General features: G+C 45.4%; 1 protein-coding gene across 4 annotated transcripts in view; it reads right to left on the reverse strand.

Annotated features, from left to right (window-relative positions):
- kank3 (KN motif and ankyrin repeat domains 3) overlaps positions 1 to 23,892 on the reverse strand; it is an 88,449-nt gene that overhangs the window by 54,172 nt on the left and 10,385 nt on the right. The window lies entirely within an intron of this gene.

Below are 23,892 nucleotides of genomic sequence, written 5' to 3' on the forward strand. Positions count from 1 at the left end.
CTAACACCAGCTGCACGCTGAGATACTGATCAGGGAGTTGCTTCCTTTAACCTCGCCAACAGAAGCACTGACTGTTTCTGCAGGCGCAAATTATTGCAAGTAAACATCTAGACACTCCAAAGTACATTTTCTGATGCCCAAAGCCCCCAGCTCCAGGACAGCCCAAGTCTTGGGGAAAGTTGTTATGTTCAGGCCACTCATCCTTGAGCCTCCCCTTAAGAGGGTCTGTCCTGTCACCAAAAACTGTTAGGGCGGCATGGTGGCACAGTGGTTAGCACTGCTGCCTCACTGCACCTGGGACCCAATTCCAGTCTTTGGTCACTGTCTGTGTGGAGTTTGCACATTCTCCATGATCTGCGTGGGTTTCCTCTGAGTGGTCAAATTTCCTCCCACAGTCCAAAGGTGTGCAGGTTAGGCGGATTGACCAGGGTAAATTGGTCTAAAGTGTCTAGGTTACAGGGATTAGCCAGGTAAATATGTGGGGTTATGGACCTGGGTAAGATGAAAAAATTGTGGGTCAGTGCAGACTCAATGGGCCAAATGACCTCCTTTTGCACTATAGGGATTCTAATAGTAACCCAGGGACAGAGAGATAGCCAGTGAATTCCAGAACAAAATACAGGCCTTGCTGTCTCTGTTAAAGAGGCTTCAAAATTACTGGAGTATTAAGTCCTGATGAGTGAGCCCCACAAATGTAAAGGAGTCCATGAGAGTTAGAGGGAGACACTCTCTCTCTCCTGGTTTGCGTGACCTGTTGTGGTTGAGTATGGAAATCTGCATTCCAAAAATTCCAAGAAGCCAGGCATATTTTTTAATAATCCAGTCATTATAAGATTCCGAAGTATGGGGGTCAATAAAAAGATATACCAAGCTGTTGTTGAAGTTTGGGTATTCTGACATTTGGCTGATTGGAACTTTGGATAAGCGTCTTGACCTGCTGAATGCTATAATGAGACATTATAGTACGTTTTGTTAATTTTTTTAAAAAATTCATTAATGGGACATAGGTGTCACTGGCTGGCCAGCATTTATTGTTGCGCTTGAAACTGAATATCTAACTTGGCCATTTCAGAGGGCAGTTGAGAATCAACCACATTTCTGTGGCTCTGGAGTCACATGTAGGCCAGGCCAGGTACAGTTTCCTTCCCTATAGGGCATTAGTGCACCAGATGGGTTTTTCTGACAATCGACAAAGTCTTCAGTAGATTCTTAGTTCTACATATTTTTTATTGCATTCAAATTCTACCAGCTGCCGTGGAGGGATTCGAACCCAGGTCCCCAGAACATTAGTCGAGTTTTTGGATTAATAGTGTAGCAATAATACCACTGGGCCATTGCCTCCCCAAAGTATGTTAGTAAAGGATCTCCTGTCTAACAAACAAAATATCATGCACGAGGGATGTGTAGGTTAACAGTACATAAGTTGTCTTTATATAATTATTGTCGTTAATCAGGTTCATAATAAGAATAAGCTAATCAGGTTGGCAACAATGTGGTTGCGCCCTCTCCAGGGTTAACTATCAGTCACCTAACAGTGCAAGGGTGAACACAAAAAAGGATAAAAGAAGGTTCTTGTGACCCTCAACACAAAACCAAGAGAAGATCGACTCAGGTCAACATGAACGCAGTGTGCAACAAGAGCAGGAGACAGCATGCCCATTAACCAGAGACTCCAGAGCCAGTGTTTCTGAGAAGAGATTGTGACTTGTGTCTTGTTAAGTATCATTTTGTTGTATTTAGTACACCTAATACTGCTTATACCAAATGCCTCTTTCCTGAAGTGGTCAGTGACGAGGCAGAACTAAAGGTTCTAAACATTGACCCAAATTTTATAACTGGTGCCAAAACTGGAGAATTGACTGGCACAAAATGAGGGGGGCAGTGAGAAGCGGGGAGACAGTGGACGTGTGGGGAGAACCTCTCACTGACAATGGGAAGGAGTGTCAGTTCTTGCTGTTCTGGCAGTGATCACTTAAATATCCAGCAAGACAGGTCTGAAGGGGAGTCTGTGGCAGGAGTTCCAGGCTCAGGTGGCTGCACCAAGAGGTTCAGGTCCTAATGAATGGAGCTGACTGGAAGAGCATTCGGGTCACTATGGAGACATGCCGAGATGTATACAGGACCAGGTAGCAGGGGAAAGTGGACAAAGCAATGCAGCTGGTCCTCTCCAGCACCATGTGTTACTGTGTAAGGAGCAGGTTGATATTCCCACTGAACAGCATGCAAGCACAGCTAAGTACAACACAACACCAGTTGGCATCGTCTAAAGGCACGTAAGCAGCAACAAGCCCTGGATGGCCTCTGGGTTGTTCAGTTGCAATGACAGACACAAATTGCTGCCTTGATTCAGGACAATGTATAGATTCTGCAAATGTTACAAAATGCCTTTAGGTGGGGGAGGCAGGGGAGGGTGGGGCAGAGGGTGAAGGTGAGAGAAACTTTGGTGCGTCCCACTGGAGAAACTGAGGTATAAAAGAAGGACCCAGAAACTGAGGGGAAAGCAGCAGCAAGCGATCACCATGACACAATGTCCAATGAACTGGTCAAAGAGATTAAGTATCTGTGGAAACAATAAAGAGGATGTTTCTCCCCCCTCCAAGTGTGTCCACCCACCCCTCCACCCTCCAGGTGTTGGACAAAGGGACCCAGGATCAAAACCTGAACAGAAGTATTGACCCCGGTTTCCCGGAACAGTTGGGTCCCAGTAACTGACAAAACTCCCTCTGGAGTTGGCCCAGAGTCTGACTTCTGAGTCTGTGTTCTTTTGATAGTGTAACTGACAGTTAGGGGATGAGTATATCAGATGGATATTGCTGCCGGCGTGTGCCAAGGATTTACCAGATAATCTTCCCGCAGAGATCTCACTAAGTGGGGCCATTTGGCAAGATTTCAAGCAGGGAATTCGGATTGCCTGGGGAACTGAACCACAGAGACCTCGGAGAGGTGTAAAAGAGCAGACAGGCTGCATGCCAGTGTGTTTAGCGAGAAGCTGTAAACATTGTTTAAAATGATACTGACTGAAGGAATAACCTGCGCCGTCCCGGAATCCTTTAAAAAAAGGCGTTTCTACAAAGACTACACCCATTGCCCGAGGCAATGCTACTAACCACTGGATCCCATGGGCAGGAATGCAGGAGGAGGCTAGGAATTTCTGGTGTATTCCCAGACACCAGTGCAAACTCCAGGCTGGCCCCGAGAACCCTGTCCAGACACTGGATGGAGAGAGAACGTCACTGGCATAACTCAGGAAAACCCAAGCACTGGGATAGTGTGTGCTGGACTTGGCAAAGGCAGGAAGGGAGCTTGAGGAATGGATCACCTGGAGAACCTCCTCCTGTTGGTGCAGCCTCTCCCCTCCTAGGGAGGGACCTCTCCAAAACTACACTCCCCTACACCCTGTCTAGGGATCTCCACAATACCCACCTCTCACCCAGCCTAGGGAGGGACCTTCCCAATACCCGCCCCTCCAGCCTGCCAAGGGATCCCTCCAATAACCCTCACCCCAGCCTAGGAAGGGACCTCTCCAATATCCCCCCTCCAGTTAAGGAGGAACCTCCCCAAAAATCCCCCAACACCCTGCCTGGAAACTCCCCAATAGCTGCCCCTGCACCTTGCCTAGGGATCCCTCCAATAACCCCCACTCCAGCCTCGGGAGGAGCCTGTCCAATATCCCCCCTCTATATCCCACCTAGGGACATCCCCATATCCCCACCCCCATACACCTTGCCTGGGAGCTCCCCCTGTCCTTCCCAGCCTTGGGATAGACCTTCGCAACACCCCCCTCCTCCAGCCTTGGGAGGGACAAGTCCAATGTGTGACAGGATACAGACGCTGATCTCACATTCACCCCACACCCCTCTTAATGTGTGGCTGAAGCCCAGTGACACCAAAGTGTCATCCCAGAGAACGAGTAAAGAGAGACTGGAATTTCTACAACAAGACTCCTACATCACTCCTAAATGAGTCACGTTGTTGCCGTTGTCGCTCTACCATTTTACTGTAAGAATGCTCTCCAGTCAGAGAAAAACCTTTGGCCCACCTGAACCCCACTGACCAAATTTACTGGAGTTCTATGAGGATGTGTCTAGGGCGGTGGATAGAGGAGAGCCGGTGGATGGGGTCTTTCTTGATTTTCAGAAGGCGTTTGACAAGGTACCTCACAAGAGGTTATTGCAGAAGGTAAGGGGGCATGGAGTTGTGGGTAGGGTGTTAGCGTGGATAGAGGATTGGTTGTCAAATAGGAGGCAGAGAGTGGGGGTTAATGGGTGCTATTCGGATTGGCGGTTGGTGACTAGTGGAGTGCCCCAGCGGTCGGTGCTGGGGCCTCAGTTATTTACCATTTATATAGATGATCTGGAGGAGGGAATCGAGTGTATGGTGTCGAAATTTGCTGATGACACCAAGATTGGTGGAACGGCAAATTGTGCGGAGGGTGTGGAGAGTCTGCAGAAGGGTCTAGATAGGCTGGGCGAATGGGCCAGGAACTGGCAAATGGAATTTAATGTTGGCAAGTGCGAGGTGGTCCACTTTGGTAGGAATAATGGTAGGAAGGACTATTACTTACGTAGCGAAAAACTGCAGCAGGCGACGGTGCAGAGGGACCTCGGGGTCCTTGTGCATGAGTCGCAAAAACCCAGCCTGCAGGTGCAGCAGGTGGTCAGGAAGGCTAATGGGATGCTGGCCTTCATAGCGAGGGGGATTGAATATAAAAGTAGGGAGGTCTCGCTGCGGCTGTATAGGGCATTGGTGAGGCCGCAGCTGGAGTACTGTGTGCAGTTTTGGTCACCGCGCTTACGCAAGGATATTTTGGCCTTGGAGGGAGTGCAGAGGAGGTTTACTAGGCTGATGCCGGAGTTGAGGGGGTTGAGCTATGAGGAGAGGCTGAATAAACTAGGCTTGTACTCGTTAGAGTTTAGAAGAATGAGGGGAGATCTCATTGAGACATATAAGATGATGAATGGGATGGATAGGATAGAGGTGGAGAGACTCTTCCCGCTCAGAAAGGACAGTAGGACTAGGGGGCACAGCCTCAAGATAAAGGGGGGGCGGTTTAGAACGGAGTTGAGGAGGAACTTCTTCACTCAAAGGGTGGTGAATCTCTGGAATTCTCTGCCCGTTGAAGTGGTGGAGGCTGCCTCGCTAAATATTTTTAAGAGGTGGGTTGATGGGTTTTTGATAAGAGAGGGGATTAAGGGTTATGGGGAGAGGGCGGGAATGTGGAACTGAGCCACAACAGATCAGCCATGATCTTATTGAATGGCAGGGCAGGCTCAAAGGGCTAGATGGCCTACTCCTGCTCCTATTTCTTATGTTCTTATGTTCTTAGATTTTGACCTATGAAGGCAGTCCCAAACTGTGCACCAATCCACTTCCCCCCCGCCTCTTTGTCACCTCACCTTGGCCCCTCACCAACACGCCATTAAAACAGAGCCACACTTCTCCATCATCTTTACCCCAGGCAGGAACATCTATACAGACGGCTGCTTGTGCTATGTGGGCGGAGTGACAAAAAAAAAAAGAGGTAGGCAATAGTTGATCCTCCAATTGAAGAAAGGTCAATGGGGTTTTAGCTCCTGGTGGATTTGTCTCAACAAGTAGAGTTATCCTAGCTGCCTACACTGAACGCATCAATGTTTGCACTGATGGTGGATACGTGTGCAATGCCACCGTCGCTCTACCATTTTACTGTAAGAATGCTGTCCAGTCAGAGAAAACCCTTTGGCCCACCTGAACCCCACTGACCAAGTTATGGGATTATTGAAGAAATGGATGGCCCCTTGTTACATGGGAAAGTAATGGTCCCCAGAAAAGACTCCTCAGCTTGTAGTCAAGGGGATACCCTGGCAGACACAAGTGCAAAGAGGGCCACCCCTGACACTAACACAGGTAGATAGTGGCCAAGACCCACACTAATAAAGGGGATATAGTCTCTGCTACCCTTTTCCTTCTAGGTGATACTGAACACATCGAGGCCCCAACAACAATAATGGGATAAATGATCAGGTAATCTGTGTTGGTCAAAGGATAAATGTTGGCCAGGACAATGGGAGAACACGTCTGCTCTTTGATAAGCCTCGTGGGATCTTGTAGGTCCCTCTGAACAGACAGGTAGGGCCTCCATTGAATGTTTTCTGTAAAAGATGGATGAGGGCACACGATTTGATGTTGGTCCTTTTCCCCATCAAATCTACAACTAACCCAAGTTTCACACGAACTGAACTCTTCATTCTCCAACCGTATCGTCAAAAACGGCCACAGGAATTAATTGATGGAAGTTAATAATTTAGTGGTCAGAAATACTGGGAAATCCCAAAACCAAACCAAGAAACATATTAAATGGGTCACGCTTCGAGTATAAGGTAGACGAGTGGGTAACACTACAGAATTTCATGCCAAAGGAACACTCATTTGATATCAAATGGTTAAGATGGTACAGTGTATTGGACAAATCAAATCCTGCCGTAGTATTTGTTGTAAATTCCTAAGGGACATGAACAGGAAACAGTGCTGCAATGGTTCCACATAAATCAACTAAAAACTTTAAAGAATGAATTGCTAAACATGATCTCTATCTTGCAGGAATTAAACATGAAGATGCTCTGTATACAATTCCTCAGGAAAATGCAGAGTTATCCATTGCTTTGAGACCATGTAGAAACGCGCCAAACACAAGTTCAAACGTCAACTGGATGAAAGCTGAAGGTGTATTCTTCACTGATGAACAGGATGGGCAATAAATGCTGGCCTCGCAAGCGACGCCCACAACCCATAAAATTAAGTTTTAAACCACCCCCCACCTCCTCTCCAACCCTCCCCCACCAACCAAGGAACATGAAACAGGAAAGCCGAACATTGGAGCCCAAAGCATAGGTTTATGAAATATATTTGTCTTGGATATAGGTAGAATAGTAATGTATTGAGTGTATGGTTATTGCTTATAGTAATTTGGAGGGATCAGCCTCACTTCACCCTCAAGACAGGGAATACTTGGGTTAGTCCGGAAATAATAATACACAAAAGTGCTGGGAACCTAGTTATAATTTTTATTAATTTAGTCTATGCAAGATTCCAATGTATGGGGGAAATGATGGAAAGACAGATCAAGCTGTTGTTAAAGCTTGGGTCAGGAAATATTCTGACCTTTGGCCAATTTGAGGCTTAGATAAGCATTTTTGCTTGTTGAACTCTGTAATAAGACATGAGCAAAGATAAGGAAGTATGTTATGTTAGCCAAACAGTCTCCTGTCTAAAGAACAAAATGTCATGCATGAGAGATGTGTAGGTTAACAGTACAGTAGTGGACAATAATGAAATAATGGTCAACACCAAAATGAGAATAAACAAATCAGGTTGGCCAAGGTGTGGTTTCACCCTTTACAGATTAAGTTAAAATCAGTCACTAACATTGTGAAAGGCTGGATGCAAAAAGGGTAAAGGAAGATTCTTGTGACTCTTAACACACAACCGAGAGAAGATAAGCTCTGGTCAAAAAGAACACAAGAATTTAGAAGGGGACAGCATCCCAACTAACTGGAGAGTCCGGAGCTAGTGTTCCTAAGAACAGATTTTGACTATTGTCTTGCTAAGTGTCATTTTGTTGTAATAATTGTGCTTCCAGTGCTTACTACTGCTTATAGCAAATGTTCATACTGAGTGGTCAGTGATTAAAGGTCCCAAACATTGGTTCAAACTTACACTGCTGTTGGCCTGTTAAACACGCTGGCTGTTCAGTACCTCACTGTTTTTGTGTCATGTTACATAGATATAATGGGAAAAAGATCAGCGTCAAATCGTGTGCCCTCATCCATCTTTTACAGAAAACATTCAACAGAGGCCCTATCCACCTGCTCAGGTAGATCTCCAAGATCCCATGAGGCTTATCAAAGAGCACAAGTACTCTCCCATTGTCCTGGCCAATTTTTATCCCAACCCAGCACAGATTAACTGATCATTTGTCTCATTATGGGTTTGTGGGGCCTTGAAGTGCTCAGTATCACCTGGAAGGAAAAGGACAGCAGATGCATGGGAATGCCACCACCTGCAAGTTCCCCTCCATCCTGACTTGTAAATATACCGCCATTTCTTCACTGTCATCAGCTCAAAATCCTGGAACTTCCTTCTTAACAGCACTGTAGGTCTACTTACAGCAGTTCAAGGTGGCAGCTCACCACCACCTTCTCAAGAGCAATTAGAAATGGACAGCAAAAGCTGGCCTCGTCAATAATGCCCACATCCCAAGAAATAACATTTTTACAAAATGGCTGCATTAGTCTCATAACAACAAGTGACTGTACTTCAAAGGGAATTAATTGACTGTAAAACATTTTAGGATGTCCAGAGTGCATATTCTCTACCATTGCATTGTAATGTATAGACCTGCCTCTCAGCTGCCTTCAGTGTTCTTGTTCAGAGACTGGTGCCAGGTACTATTGAGTGTGATACCCTAATGGGTTAGCAGTTCTTTTGCGGTTGACTTTCCATGTGCTCTAAAGATGAATGAATGAACTCATTTTACTTCCAACATGCTGTGCTTCTCAATGAATTTTTATTCATTCATAGGACCTGCGCATTACTGGCTGCACCAGCATTATTGCCCATCCCCAAGTGTCCTTCAGCTGACCATGTTTAAGAATCAGCCACATTGCTGTGGGTTTGGAGTGACATGAGGACCAGATCGGGTAAAGGCTCTCACCAGCTTTTACAGATGCACCATAGAAAGCATTCCTTCTGGTTATATCACAGCTTGGTATGGCTCCTGCTCTGCCCAAGACCACAAGAAACTACAAAGGGTCGTAAACGGAGTGCATCACTCAAACCAGCGACCCATCCATTGACTCTGTCTACACTTCCTGATGCCTCAGAAAAGCAGCCAGCATAATTAAAGGTCACCCAGCACCTTCTCTCTTCCACCATTTTTTGGTCAGGAAAAAGATACAAAAGTCTGAGGACACATACAACTGACTTAAGAACAACTCTTTCTTTGCTGCCATCAGATTTTTGAATGGATCTATCTCATATTAACTTGATTTTTGTTCACACCCTTGCTATGACTGTAACACTACATTTCGCACTCTCTCCCTTCCTACTCCATGAGCAGTATGCTTTGTCTGTATAGCGCACAAGAAATGATACTTTTCATTGTATGTTAATACATGTGACAATAATAAATCAAATCAAAAGCAGTTTTCTTTCCTTAAAAGGACATTGGTGAGCCAGATGGCTTTTTACAACAATCAACAATGGTTTCATACTCATCAGTAGATTCTTAATTCCACACTTTTATTGAATTCAAATTTCACCATCTACCGCGGTGGGATTTAAACTTGGGTCCCCAGAGCTTTGCCCCGGGTCTCTGGATTACTAGCTCAGTGATAATACCACTATGCCGCCACTTCCCCCAATGTTGAACACAAATATCAGTCAAACTATTTCCGCTCAGCTCAAATGCATTTGAACAATTAGTCCAGACTTGGCAAACTCACATCCAGTAAACTGAGACAGAGCTGGGTCATAAAAATGGTGACGTACAGAGGGACCTATACTCTGCATTCAACCCATCACAGTACATGATTTGGAGTGTTTCATGGATTAGTGTGGAGAGCTTTACTCTGTATATTACCCTTGTTACACAATGCCAGTTGTAAGCAGAGGTTGACCACCACTTGTTCCGAATTAGGTTTATAGAATTTGATTATTTGACCTGTACCATAGGTGGTATGCAAGACATACAGCCCATATCATTCCACCCTCCTCAAACCTTCAGACAACAAAAACCCCATGAAACATTTAAAGCAATTGTAGTAAAATCTAACTAACTCGGGCCGCGGACTCCCAGAGCACTTCAAGCTCCGAGAAAGTAACACGGTGACAAACAATCAAAACAAAATCTCTTGCCCAGATCAACTCTCTGTAAACACTTCCAGAATAAGGCAACTTGCACAGGCAAGTGCAGCTTAAGCGGGCTAATTGCTCAGTGAACAATAAACTGAGATTAGATATAATATTCAGCAGCAGCAGACCCACTCCCTGGAATGCAGATAGAGTGGGCTGCTGACTACTGACATGCATTTGACACAATCAGAAATTCCAATCTCTGCACTGCTGCTATTCAAGCAAGTGACAACGTGTCACTAAGAGTATCATGTCCAAATAACGTTCATTCAAATCAACGCTTTTCTGCACTGGCTCTCCTGAAATGCCCTGCCTGCTTCCTGGGGTACTGAGCCCCGAACCACCTTTCCAAAAATGAGCCTAAACACCGAGTGCAGATTGGCTATTCAACTGCAGAGCCATCACAGCACAGCTTGAGTCAGTGCTCTCCTGATGTCCATGCAATAAGATGCCCACGACTGTGGGAGAGAATGTTAAGCAGACGCCAGGCAACTGATCTTCTTGGAATGTCCTTCTTCACTTTGTTACCACACATTCCATTTCACTTGGCAGAAAAAACGTTCCAAGTCATTCCTAGCTGCCGCGTGGTAATCCTATGGCAACCTAGTTCCCCTCACCCTTTAGCTAACTTCAACAATAAGAACACTGAAGGAGACCCAGTTAAGCACAAAACATTCTGCTAAACTCACCGATGCCCATCCCGCGGATCTGAGGCTGGTCATGTTATACAGCCAAAGTAGCCAGCTCAAACGGAGAAACTCACTGAATCCCAGATGAGTATTTCTCCTTAGCTGGACGGCGGAAGTTCCCTCTTCTCTTTGTGATGTTCCATCAAACTGTCTGTTTTGTGGTTTGAGATAAAACTAGGGTCAAGTTGCCTTTGGTTAACCGGTCTGAGCACTGTCAACAAAAGGTTGAGGTTTGTTGGCAAATCCGTCAGTTGCATTTTTCTTATTTTACTTCAAATTTTCTCCACTTCTCTCAGGCACTGCTTCCTTCTGGCATATGGCCTTGGGGGCTTAGAAGGGTTTGGGGGAGTGCCTGGATGGACAAAGGGTCAGAGGCCCGAAAGCTAGTGGCTTTTGCTACCAAGTAAACCTGTTGGACTTTAACCTGGTATTGTGAGACTTCTTATTGTCTGGAAACACACATACTGTATACGAGTAAGAGAGTTATCCCAGCAGCCAGTACTGCCATCAGGAGCTTTTTGCCATTTGGGAATGTTGTTAACAATCCCAAGCACTGGCGCCTGTGGCAGGCACAACTGTCATCTCCATGGAAACATATACAACTGAACTGCCAGTGCCTGAAGAGGCACCTGTCATTGTGGTTTCAGGTTGACAATAATCCTGTGGAAGTGCCCCAGAGCGAGGAGTTACACCTCTCCATAAGGATTTGGAAAACCCCCCGAAAGACTTCATTTATGATTGACTAAATTCAGGTACTAAATGTTTAATTATCTGGGACTGAGTAAATTTCATACTGACGTTTGTATAAAGGAACTTACGGTGATTGTCCCTTTGAGATTCCATCAGCAGAGTAAAGGAACCAATCGGGGAGCAGGATGAAGCATCACCGTGGTGACCTCAGGTTTTGTTCCAGAACCTTCTTGTCAGCTGACTGGTAGCCATGAGGCTGTGAGCCTCTGTATTACAGTTATATGTAAATAGGCATTGCAGTTATTCATCTAAACTGGTGAACAGGAATTATTATAGAAGATTCCAAAGGCTGGAACATCAGGAATCTGCCCAATAGCTGGCTACTGCCAAGTCAGTGATGCCTTACCTCCACTGGAATCCAAACGACATTCCAAAACTGGACTGAAAATTAAAAATTAAAAATAGCAGGACAAAGAGGGATGTTGAGTGAGACTGCTGTCTCCACAAGCAGTACTCCTTTCCTGTGTCTCCACGCTCCACATCCTGTGCATGACCTTAAATATTTTTTTTTCCCCAACTTGAAACAACTAGTCAGCCTGACCACCCCTGCGCTTAAGGGAGGCAAATATGATGTTTAGAGTGTTAGAGAGGACGTAGAGGGTCAGAGAGCTGGTGTGTAACCCGTACCAGCATTATTACCTGCGATGCCTCATACCTGTTGCTTGCTGTCGCTGGCTGTAATACAGTCTGGTCGAAGGACATGAAGGAGGAATCGCTCACTGCTAAACTAATTAACTCTTCAACTTCAAACACGGCCACAGTTCGGACTCGTGCACAGATTGGAAAATTCCACTTGTCTTATTCACTGAGGGCAGAGTTTCCACTTCCGATGAGACAGGCAATTTCCCAGGAATGCTAATGTGCTAATCCTGTCCACCTTTCACTGCACTCCTGGACCCTGCTCTTCAAGGCTCTGGAATCTAATCGTGACTCTGAGCATGTTTCTCCAACATTCAGTAATAATTCACTCCTGATGATTTTACACCATAAACCTACATGGAATCATAAGAAATGAGAACAGGAGTAGGCCATTTGGCCCCTGCTCGCTCTGTCTCCGGAATGATTGGATGATTAGTCTTTGATACAGAGATTTAATTGCTGCCCCTTTGCTTTTTTTTTAAACCAGTTGCACCTTGAGAAGCCGCAGATTCTGTGTGCTGGGTCCCATCACTGCTGAATGCGGTGAACATGATCAAGGTACTGCCAGGACTCGACCCAGAGTGCTGTGTGTGACATGCACACAGACTTCAGGTGCTGAGCTTCAAGAATAAGTGAAACTGGTTTTGGAAGACCTGTGTCGAAGGAGCAGCTTTGTGAAGAGACCACCTGTGTGGCGCCACCAGCATAATAGACCACCTGCGTGCAATAAACTCCCAGTCCATCAATGATCAGTGACTTGGTGATAAGACAGCGCAGGAACAGCTGCCTAATAACAGCACCCGAAGCCAGTTCCAAAGGTTCTTATTACAGGCAGGATTCCTGTGCCAGCAGCAACTGTGAAAGCGGTTTGTACGGGTTAGATCTCCATTTCTCTTATCTTCCCCACCAGAAATCCAAACAGCGTTTTCCCAGCAACACCAGACATACATTTCTCCAGCAGCCAAACAAAACACATTAATAACGAGGGCAGTTTCTAGATTTAGTAAATAAGATTCAGCTCTCAAATTGTCTCGATTCCCCAGTGCAGCGAGGGTCAGCCATCCCAACTGGGGCTACGGGTCAGCTGCGGCCACGGGTCAGTCATCTCGACCGGGGCTACGGGTCAGCGATACCGACCGGTCTCCGTACGAGCACATGGAGACTCTGGCCCTGATTTTACTGGCACGCCTGCCCCGACTCGCAGAACAGTATTCTCCGTTAGCCTCAGGCGCAATCTTACAAGCCTCAGGCGGACATGCCAGTAAAATTCCGGCCATTGTGTCAAATATTTTTGCTTGACCGAAAAGAAAAGGATGGGGGATTTCGCATGATTCTAGGTCAATAATATTTCAGCAAAGACATAAACACTACCTTTTTAAAATGGATACTTTAGACCTTGCTGCATAATTCCTCACCGAGGGCTGCTTTACGGCCTCATTGGATCTCAGAGATTGCACACTGCAAGGTACCAACTGCAAGATAACAGAAAATATCTGATGGAAAGGGGCAGCAGCAGTGATCATGATGTATGTTCCCAAATGGACTGAGCTCAGGTCTTCGCTAAGTTGTTGAAAACATATTTGCAACTATGAGCAGCAAAGGTCATACTGCAGCAGCATAAATAGATGACATCTTACTGGCTGCCAGAGCGAGTGAAAGATGCAGTCAGAGAAACTGCCCAAATACCGCCAGACCTTGGTTTTGTCACGCACCCGTACAAATCCATCCATCACCCAGCACACAAAATGACTTTGCCAACATTTAAACTGGACTCCTCCACAATGCAAGTCAGCCTCAGTAAAAATGTTTGTTGGCTGTACGTTCGTCACCAATGCAATCTGTTTCTTCTGCAACTGGCAAATTAGTGGCTGCTTTCTCTGATGCACAATGTAGGCCCAGAACACTTGTAAAAAGTGGAGGGTGGGGGGTGGGGGGTGGGGGGGGGAGAAAAAAAACCACATGGGCATGGAAAGAAAGGAAAAGACACGGAGAGAAAAATGATCCTCTCTCCCATAGCTCATGAAGAACACATTTGGTGGACCGTGTGAATGTGTCAAACACTGTTAATAACATTGATAAGGGGGTGCCAACAATACACATCAGAAGGTGCCTCAAGATTAGGATGGGCTGCATCCAATGGTAGTGCACAAACGGAAGAAAAATGGCAAGTTGAAGAGACAGCACGAGTAGAAAGAAATGAAATTAAAATTACTTTGAATTGAAGGCTGTTTTCTTTGACTTACATAACATATACATATTGCTGTACATCTGGACAGCACAACCACGGAGGCACACACAAACAAAATGTGAGAAACAAAATCATCGGCATGTAATGAACCTGCCAAGAATTTCTGGAAATAGTACATATCTACAGACACTTGAGTCACCACAAAACATTTGCCTTGAATCAAATAGCTGAGGATAAATCAAGGAAATTCAACAAACCAGCTTGAATGGAAGCTAGATGAGAGAGTTTTCCAACAGTTGTAGGTGTTATCTGGGATACCAGATGTTGCTCTCTTTGCAGTATGTTTAAATACACAGATGGAAACTATACTTCCAGACTAGATCACCATATTTCCCCATTTTACTGCCTGGTAAACATGTGCTTATAAAACATTTAAAAGGAAGAAGCTGATAGCAGTAGGGTGGCACAGTGGTTAGCACTGCTGCCTCACAGCGCCAGTGACCCGGGTTCAATTCCCTGCTGAGGTCACTGTCTATGTGGAGTCTGTGTGTTCTCCCCGTATCTGCATGGGTTTCCTTCAAGTGCTCTGGTTTCCTCCCACGATCCGAAACACGTGCTGGTTAGGTCATGCTAAATTCTCCCTTCATGTATCTGAACAGGTGCCAGAGTGTGGTAACTCAGGGATTTTCACAGTAACTTCATTGCAGTGTGAATGTAAGCCTACTTGCAACACTAATAGATAAACTTTAAACTTAAAAAGAATTCATGGAAGTCCCAAGACGGCCAACACAACCAAAGTTTGCAAGGACAAATAATATTCCCATTAAAGCATTTAATTCTCAAAGTACTTCAACAATATGTCATGTCTTATGCCCTGCAGACTAACAGGAAAAATCTACAACAAATTGGTCCTTCTGCAGAAACTGCCGATACCACCTTAACTACCTGGTGGCCACTGAGCAGTTGCGCACCACTTTCATTGAGCAATAGACAGGTTTTTGCCATCCATAGGCAACAAATAATCCACTGCAATCATTTGTGGAAGCTGTTTTGGAATTTCACAGACATGGCTATAACGAACAACAGTAAAAATCACCTTTGACCTCCGTGCTTGCACACTCTGGGCTCTCACCCACACATCACTTGTTTTGAGAAAGGTACATCTAAATTCTAACATAATATCACATGGGATGTGAAGCCTGTGAATAGGCTACTTCTGAGATCTTTCACCTGTATCAGCACTTGGTCTTGAAGAATTGTCAATGTGTGCAAACCAACAGCAGACCATCCAGCGAACAGGCAAAAACAAAATGCAAAAAATTCCAATGTCTTTTATTTTCAAGTGAATTATCTTTTTAAGCAAAACAAACCAGGAAAAACTAGTTGCAAACTTGTGTTGAGCGCAAACACATCAGACCTTGTTTATAGTATCAATGAACATTTGTGAAAATACTTGTTCCATACCGAACATCTTCAAAATGAAGAAAAATACCTTGATGTGAATTTCAAATAACCACACGACAGGGTGACCATGGATCATAGAATCCCTACAGCGTCCATTCAGCCCATCGAGTCTGCACTGACTCTCCAGAACAGCATCCCACACATACCCTATCCTCGTAACCCCGTTCACTTCCTGTAGCAGGGCAAAGTGCTGTTCAGAGTCAGCACATTAATAGTCTGTGCCTGTAGGACCCTTGAACCTTTGTCTAATAACAGCAAAATAATAGTCAACGTTCTGCCATTGAAGGAAGCTTTAAAGCCAAACATGTAGGCCCGACACAATGGTGTTTTTATCACATCAGAGACAATCTCGGGGGGGCCTACTTCATGGTAGTAGAGATGGCTTCTGCCTGCAGGTAACAGACTCATTAACAGTGGGAGGTAGAACATCAGGTTACCTATTCAGGACATGGTGGGATGATTCCCTGTACATTGATGAACACCAGGCAAAATAATCCAACAGGCCATGAAGCGAGCAACAGAACAGGAATATGTCAGGCACACCAAGGTACAGATAAGCAAGAGAAGAATCCAGGTGAACCTAGCAATCCAGACCACAACCCACTCTGGGACACACCAATGGTGAGACATATTCATTCCAGCGCCGGTAGGGAACCAATTAACAGATGGGTGGGAGTTGATTAGAATAGGGATGACCCCTGGCACGGGTGTAATGCTGGTATGGGCACTGGTTATGTGTTATCAGCATTGAAAGGTAGGAAAGACCTTGACCACCCCTCGGGATATTCCAATGGAACCCCTTAGAGCACAGGAAAGGGGGAAGATAGCAGCTGATATTTATAGCAGGGTGGTTTAGGACACTTTCCATAATCTGAAGGGCTGGCCACCCTAAGGGTCTGGTATTGTTTCCTCAACAACAACCAGAAGGAAGGACAGCATCCATGGGGGCTGGCAGTGATACCCACAAGGTGGAGACGTAAGTGGTATAAACGATTACAAGACACAAACTAATACCTTTTAGTTACTACTTTGGGTGTGACCAAGAGCCATCGGGGGGAATTGTAGTAGGGCAAAACCTAGGGAGTGTGGGCTGCAACAGGAAAGAAATGTATGGAAAGGGTTACACAGACAGCACTGTAGCATCCACATTCACTACAGGCAGACAGGACAAAATACAAATAACTATATCACAGACGGCACTAAAATAGTCACATCCCAGATGGAATCGCTTCAAGGTTACGACAGCCGTATGAGAATTGATGTCACTTATCAAGGCTCCAAAAGGCCTAGAGGAATCACTGCACCTCAGAAAACTTAATCAAGGATCCAGGAGATGGGACAATTAACACCCTATTGAAATCAGTTTGACAAACACAATGCTTTGATATTGTAAACAGATGAACAGGAGACGTCCAGAGAATGATTAAAACTAAAGCACACAAGACAATGGAACCATATAATATAATCAAAAACAAAATTGTAACCACTTCAAAGTAACAATGTGACAACCTGATGTAAATGTAATGCTTTGTAATATAAAGAAAGATGTATAAGAGTCTGCAAGGGCCAATGCTCAGTAGAGTGGCTCGGAAGCAAGCTATAATTACAGCCATGTGTTCTGCTCTCCCTCATGCACGTTGAATAAAGCTGTTTTTGTTGAAATGCTACATGGTCTCCATTCATTCCCTCCTACATTTACCATAGGCAATCCACCTAACCTGTATAACTCTGGGAGGAAACCTGAGCACCCAGAGGAAACAGACACAGGGAGAACGTGCAAATTCCACACAGACAGTGACCCAAGCTGGGAACTGAACCTGTTGCTGTGAGGCAATAGTGCTAAACACTGTGCCGACACCACATCCAGATAAATCACAACATAAATCAAAGCTGGAATTGACATAAATGTGCTCAAATCTCATTCTATAACAGCTGCAGCCACATAGAATCTAAGTTTGCAATCAGCCAGCTGTGGACGTGGCACAACATTTGACAGAAAGCAGAGGAACTACCCCTCCAACACTTTACACCAAGTTCATTAAAGACAATCTTTGCAATGGCAATTTGCAGGATTAGAAAGTACACTTATGTCCCTTTTAATTGCTTTTTCAGACTAGGAGACTTTTGAACTGTATTTTTGAACTGGGAAGGACACCCCCCAAGGTAAGGATTGCTTGGCAATTGCTTGAGAAGTTCAGACTTGCATTGGGCAATTGTCCTGGAATGGGAACCATCCAAAATTACAGAAAAAAATCTTAAACTTTTGATAGTTCCAACTGTAATTGTTACCCAGAAAAAAAATTAGAAGAATTAAAACCACTCCGAACAACATCCCCCCCACCACCGCTGCCACCCCCCCCCCCCCCGCCCCCCCCCCACACACACACACACACAATTCCCTGAAAATCCACAGGGCTCCCTCCACACTGCGACCCCCAATGGGATCACCCAACGACCCCCTTAACCGCTCCCCATCTGATCTCCCAATGCCCCATGGACCACCCCACACTGACCAGCACTCCCTCACTAAGCAACAAACACCCCCCTAAAAAATCCTATTTAACTAGCTTACGAACGTACATTTTCTCTGGCTTGTCAAAGTGGCTGCACCATTAAACCTACCTGTTTTCCGGCAGTTTGTTAAAAAAACAAGGGCACGTGGCTTCTTAACCTGCAACCCTCCTGTCCTCAACACAAGGCCGTGTGAACCCCCCACACTATAACATTCTCACCCAGCCCGAGTTGGAAGGTCAGGCAGGAAAGGAGCAGCTTCATCTCATGGTGAGTAGGTGGGACAGAGTGCCAATCTGACTCTGAGGGCCACGCCAGGGCTCTTGACATAAACAGATTGAACACAATGTTGGGTATTATTGTATGTTTTTTCATACATGCAACAAGCAACAGAGAGTGTTACAGACACCGAGAGTTTGGTTAGTTTTGTTCGTCATCGAGCTGGCATTGCAAGGCCAGGATTTGACAAAAATCTTTAATTATTTCAAACACTTTTACAAAGGAAATTGGAAAGATGAAACAAGATCTCACTGTAGTATAAGGGTCTGGCACACAGAAGTTGACGTGCGATTGAGCACAGTACCATGCACACAATGATATCAGAGAACACATGACCCGCACCTAGGAGTCAGTGTCATATTGGACAGAACTGTGCACAGAAGCAAGCATGGAGACAACTCCTAGCTTGAAGCTTTACTGTACCTATGTATATAGTTACTAGTAGTGGATAAATACTTAAAGACTACAAATATCTAAATAAGACGTACTGAACTATGCCCAACACCTTACTTGCTCAAAGTTTGATGTTGAATTTAGGAGGTGGGTGGAATGTAAAGTAATGTGCCCTCCACCCTCTCCCATGAGTTTTCATACAACATTAAATTGGCATGGAAGAACACTGAACTACATACAGGGTCAATATGTCCCACATATTCTTCGTTACTGATCGCGCGTAACACTCCTCACTGCCAAGTACAAACTGAAATTCAATAATTGCACAAATAAGGTTCATAAACTCTGCTCTCATTTTTAAGTCTGGCTGCACATGCGTAAGTGGGATCTCATTATTTCTCATTCCTCCGACTCCACAAAATCAAGATGAAACTTTGTTTAATCTTTCCATTTGCAATCCTCTCTGGCTACAAGTATGGTGCAGGAGGACTGCTAACGTTGTTTAAAAAAGGAGGAAGGGACAGGCTGAATGATTACGGTCAGTCTAACCTTGGTGATGAGTATATTGGAAACAATTCTGAGGGACAGTACAAATCATCATTTAGGAAGGCGCATCAAAGACAGTTACTGAAGATTTAAGGCAAGGTCACATCAACCTAATTTGACTGAATATCTTGAGATATCAAGATGGGTCAAGAAGGTAACACGTTTGATGTTGTCTACTTGGATTTTAGCAAGATTTTTAACAAAGTACTACATGGCAGACTGTGAAAAGTACGAGCCTATGGAGATCCAAAAGAAAAAGTTTGATGTAAAATTGGCTGCATGATAGAAAGCAAAGAGTAAAGGTTGATGGGTGTTGTTGTGACTGGAAGGCTGTTTCTAGTGGGGTTCTGGGTTTTTTTCATGGTGTATATCAATTATTTAGATTTAAATAAAAGGGGGCATGATTAAGAGTTAGCAGGTAATACAAAAATAGGTTATATGGTTGATAGTGAGGAAGGAGGATGTAGACTGTAGGAAGATATCAATGGACAGCCAAGTGGGCAGAAAAGTGACAAATGGAGTGCTATCTAAATAAAGGGGAGGTAATGGATTCGCAAACAAGGCAAAAGAATGGACAATGAATGGTAGGATTCTGAAACATGTTGGGGAATTTACAGATACCTGAAGATTGCAGGACAGGTAGATAAAGGAGCCAAGGTGGCTTTTGGATACTTTTATTTGCTGAAGTATAGAACATAAGAGCAGAGAGCTTACACTGGAACTATCCAAATGCCAGTGAGTGCTGTGTTCAGTTCCGGTCATCAAATTATGGGAAGGGTGTGGGCATACTACGAGATTTAGGAGGATGTTGCCAAGAATGGAGGATGTTAGCTCTGAAGATCGGTTGAAACTGAGGAAGTGGAGGGGTATTTGAACTGAGGTGTATAAAATGATGAAAGACCGAGATCAAACACACAGGAAGGAACCACCTCCCAAGAGGCAAAGATGTAAATTACTCGGTAGAAGAATTGAAGGGGAGTTGAGGAGAAGCTTATTCCACACAAAGGGTGGTTTTAGTATGGATCTCACTGTGTTAAAGCTGGTGGGGGAGGGGGAGGAGGGTGGGTGAGGGGCGAGGGTGTCGAGGCCAAAAGCCTCACCACATTGAAAAAGTATCTGGATATGTACTCAGAGAGTGTCATAACCTACAGGGCAACAGTGGAAGAGCTGGCAAGCAGGGGGAGGCTGGTTGGCTCTCTTCCATTCAGTACAAACACAATCGGCTGAATTGTTTCCATGGTTGTACATTTTTTTCCCAACACAGTTTTCCTCCCTCATGCTAATTGACCTGTTGTAGCTGGGCTGGATCCAAGTAGGAAAGGGACACGTCCACTCTCTGGATGTTAGTGCCATATACACGAACGCCAAAACTACATTCCAGAGTTAAATCTACACAAACTGCAAAGATTCACAAATTATGCACAATTTCAACCTTATCACACAGGGACGGAGGGTTTGGTGTCAGCAATTATGGGACGGCACGGTGGCAAAGTGGTTAGTACTGCTGCCTTACAGTGCCAGGGACCTGGGTTCAATTCCTGGCTTTGGTTCACTGTCTGCATGGAGTCTGCACATTCTCCCCGTGACTGTGTGGGTTTCCTCCAGGTATTCTGATTTCCTCCCACAGTCCAAAAGACATGCTGGTTAGATGCACTACTGTGCTAAACTCTCCCAAAAAGGCGCCAGAATCTGGTGACTAAGGGATTTTCACAGTAACTTCATTGCGGTGTTAACGTAAGCCTAATAAATAAACTTAAAGCTTAGAGGGTGCACATTACAGGATAGAAGCAACTGCACAACAAAAGACAACTTCACACTCTGAGAAAGTGAAACATTGGAAAAGTGTGCCACGGAGATTAGGACAGTCGAGGATTTCCTGCAGAGCTGGCTGGACTGAGAGCAGGATTCAAGAATTGGCTTCAGGGCTCCTTGGGAGGTGACGGTAAAGGAAGAGCGGGGAGGGGTTCCTATTTCAGATCACTAACCAGACATGCCGACTGGACAGGACGTTAGTGCCAACATTCATGGGGTGTAGGCATCTCTGGCTGGGCCAACATTTATTACCCATTCCTAATTGCTCTTCAATTGAGTGGCTTGCTACACCATTTTAGAGGGTGTTTAAGAGTCAAAACGCATTACTGTGGATCTGTTGAACTTGTCTACATAGAATCCTTACAATGCCACTTGGCCCATCAGGTCTGTGCCCCATGTCTCCAGAAGAGCATCTTATCCAGGAACCTCCACCCCCCCCTCCGCCCCAACCCCATCCTATGTCCATAACCCCACACATTTACCATGACTAACCCACCTAAAGTACACATCTTTGGACACCAAGGGGCAACTTAGCACAGCCAATCCTCCTAACCTGTACATCTTTGGAGGTGGGAGGAAATCGGAGCATCCAGTTCAAGACCAGGCTTGGCTGTGACGCCCTCCATAGTCGAATGTTTCAATGCCCCGCTGTATGAAATTGACTAGTGCTCGCTCACAGGCCACTTGGACAAGGCATTGATGAGAGCCCAGAATCGGCATCAACTTCATCATCAAAATGGACAGAGATTTTGAAGGGACAAAATCTGGTTTACAATTCACAGACAGAAACTGGAAACACGGATTAGCAGCTAGAGCAGTAATATCCTGCATCTGAAGATTTAAACGATATGTCACCATTTCTTGTAGTTTAACGTCCAGTGTGGGTAAACTATTTCACTGAAATCAGTTTAACAGCATCTTTCATTGAATCATGGAACCATATAGTGCAGAACAGGCCCTTTGGTCCATTGAGTCCACACCAGCACATGGGAAATGCCTGAAGTCCCACCTAACCACATCTGCCTGCACTTGGACCATAGCCCCGAATGTTACAGTGTGCCAAATGCTCGTCCAGGCGCTTTTCAGAAGAAGTGAGGCAACCCACCTCTACCGCCCTCCCAGGCAGCGCATTCCAGACCCTCACCACCTTCTGGGTAAGAATGTTTTTCCTCACATTTCCCCCTAAACCTCCTACCCCTCACCTTGAACCTACACCCCCTTGTGGCTGACCCTGTAAACATGTGAGGTTACGGGGATAGGGCCTGGGTGGGATTATGGTCGGTGCAGACTCGATGGGCCAAACGGTCTCCTGATTCTAAGAGTGCTAAACTTTCTGTTCATTTGCTCCAATGGTGATTTTAAAAACGTGACTGAAAGAATGCTGCCTGTGCACATGGTACTGGACAGAAGTGTCCACAATGTGTCCACGGTTCACCCCCCTCCGCTCCCCCCGTACACAATCAAACTACTCTCTCAGCTATGGAGAAGTCCCTTTGATAATGAGCTAGCTTTTCCCAGTCACAGGGTCACAGAGTCCAATTGTTTTCAGTTCCGCCCTCTAAAGGAAACATCTGGGATTAAAACAATGCAACAGCTCTTACACATCCTTCTGTCAGTCACTTTGCAAAGTTCCCACGGACAAAAGGCTGGAAATGATATGCCAAACTAACCTTCAATTTTTTCCAGTTGCTTGTTTGAAGGACAAAGCTTCCCAATGCCAAGTGGATTTTGTTTAAAATTGAGAATTACTTTTAAATCTCTCTCCCTCTCACATATGGGATTGATTTAACACTGACCCACTGTTGGGTTTGAAAGGGAGGGACATGTTAAATACAGCGGCAGCCATGCCCGCTGACTACCCATCCACCCCTGCCCCACTCACTGAGTCAACAGTAAGCCATTTACAGGCAATTAAAGCCCACTTGAGGGGCACATCCCTGCCATTGTCAGGATTTAACCAGCATTGAGAGGGGCCTACGTCAAGTGGCCAAGTTTCCCTGCATGGGCTGCTGGTGGCAGGGTGGAGGTCCCTCCCAACCCCAAGATGTAACAGCACCACCACCCTCCCCCTTTAAATACCCACTCCACCCACAAGTGCTCCTCTTGCTGTGATCTTAAACCCCCATCACCTCATTAGATTCTGCCAGCCTGCCCAGACTCACCAACTGGATTTTCAATCCAGCGCCGCACACTTCCTCTCAGCCTAGCTGTAGTACCAGCAGTGGCCACCATTCCTGGTGGCGCTGCTGCTACTGGTGAGATGCTACTGATTGGGAAGCAGGAATTCCTATATGCAAAGGGCAAAAGACCTGCCTCAACCAAATTATGGCTGTCGCAAGGCGGGGTCCCCCTTGGGAAGGAGGCCATTTGGCCCATCAAGTTGGCCCATCCCACCCAAGCCCTATTCCTGTAACCCCACACATTTATCCTGCTAATTTCGCTGACACTAGAGTCAATTTAGCATGGCCAATCCCACCAGACCTACACATCTTTGGAGCGTGGGAGGAAACCCACACAGACATGGGGAGAAAATGCAAATTCCACACTGACACAGACAGAGGCCAGAATTGAACCCGGGTTCCTGGCTGAGGCAGCAGTGTCAACCGTTGTGCCACAGGGAAGTGGGAGCACACTGTTGAATCCAGTCCATGAAGATAAATTCTTTAATTACTGGCAGAAAGGGGCCAAATCAAAATACAGAATCAAAATGCAGGGAAACAATTCAACTCA

The sequence above is a fragment of the Carcharhinus amblyrhynchos genome, chromosome 26, assembly GCF_965287045.1.
Source record: "Carcharhinus amblyrhynchos chromosome 26, sCarAmb.v2.hapA, whole genome shotgun sequence".
Taxonomy (NCBI): Eukaryota; Metazoa; Chordata; class Chondrichthyes; order Carcharhiniformes; family Carcharhinidae; genus Carcharhinus; species Carcharhinus amblyrhynchos.